General features: G+C 44.0%; 1 protein-coding gene across 1 annotated transcript in view; it reads left to right on the forward strand.

The window, feature by feature from the left end:
* LOC109543015 (tetratricopeptide repeat protein 28) overlaps window positions 1–1,261 on the forward strand; it is a 39,796-nt gene that overhangs the window by 15,919 nt on the left and 22,616 nt on the right. The window lies entirely within an intron of this gene.

Raw genomic sequence — 1,261 nt, forward strand, 5'->3', positions numbered from 1 at the left:
GAAGGTAACCCAAGTGGAAACTTTCAGGATGTTTTCCAATGAATTTTTCTCTTTCGCTTCAGTTTCCAAAAGTTCAGCTTCAAATTTGAAAAGTTTGTACATCGATGGTGGTCGCTTGATCTGCTAATACACTGGACCCAACGACGTTCTGACTAATAGAAATAGTTTCGGCCGCTGCAAAAGTTCAGAATTCATCCCAAACTACTCAAAAATAATTTGCGAACGTTATCGCCGTAAACTGGTTGCAACGGAGCCAATAATCACGTTGCTTGTTTAGTCTCACTCAAACTATCCAGGCCTGTTTGTTTAAAGCTGCCGCTAATTTAAGCTGAACTTGAGAAGAAAAGACACTTTGGGTGATTCGTTGGAAGCCTCTGGAAATCGCTTCGTTGATAAAACGGGAAATAAAAGCGATTATCGGGATGTATTTCGATATTTGAAACCATATACAGGGTGGATCACAGTTTCGTTCACCGCACGATTCACACGCGGGAGATTAGCATTCAAGCTGGTGTCTGGTCCACTTTGCGCACACACAATGAAGGTCGCCAATCACCATATGGCAAATGGCCAACTGAGCATCACTTTGCAATTCAAATGTCGAATGTCCGGACATTCTTCACACGCACAAGTTTGTGCAGGAGAGAACTTTCTTCGACGACAAAACGCTTTGTGTATAAAGTGCATGTGGCACCGTTTCAGTGGTGTGACCTTTCTAGCGAATATTTAAAGTGCACGCCAGTGTGGGAAAATGTCGAAATTCCTCGATTTTTCCGAAACGTTTATGGCAGGATTTAATGCATCGCTGCCGGCTGTTCGGAGAATTGGATTGCACATCAATAGAGGTGCAGGTGGTGCAGTCCGAGTGGCTGCGGGTTAAATGCCAGGCCATTTTATGGTATTTCACGACTTCCTATCTCGCAACCTTGCGTTTTCAACATTTCCCCCGGAACTATACCGGGAGCCTTAAAAGTCTCCCTCAGCCAGAGGTCTTGGTAGTTGGCGCTTGGTGCCTATAGGCGACACCGTTGCCTAATTGATGATCAAATCGAAAAATCAGGTTGTTTTATATGAAATCCGATGGCTACTCTAAGGCCTAAAGTGGACAGACCAAGGGCGGATCCCCCCTATTCAATTCTCTATCCAACGATGCCAAAACGAATTCTCTGGCTCGAATGGTTCTTGAGAAACTTCGAAAAAAGCAGCGTCATGATCAAGTGGATTTTGCAACTCAAAGAAAACCATGCAAATCTAAAACTTC

Source organism: Dendroctonus ponderosae, unplaced genomic scaffold (assembly GCF_020466585.1).
Source record: "Dendroctonus ponderosae isolate FM_Combo_2020 unplaced genomic scaffold, Dpon_F_20191213v2 Dpon_F_20191213_4, whole genome shotgun sequence".
Classification (NCBI taxonomy): Eukaryota; Metazoa; Arthropoda; class Insecta; order Coleoptera; family Curculionidae; genus Dendroctonus; species Dendroctonus ponderosae.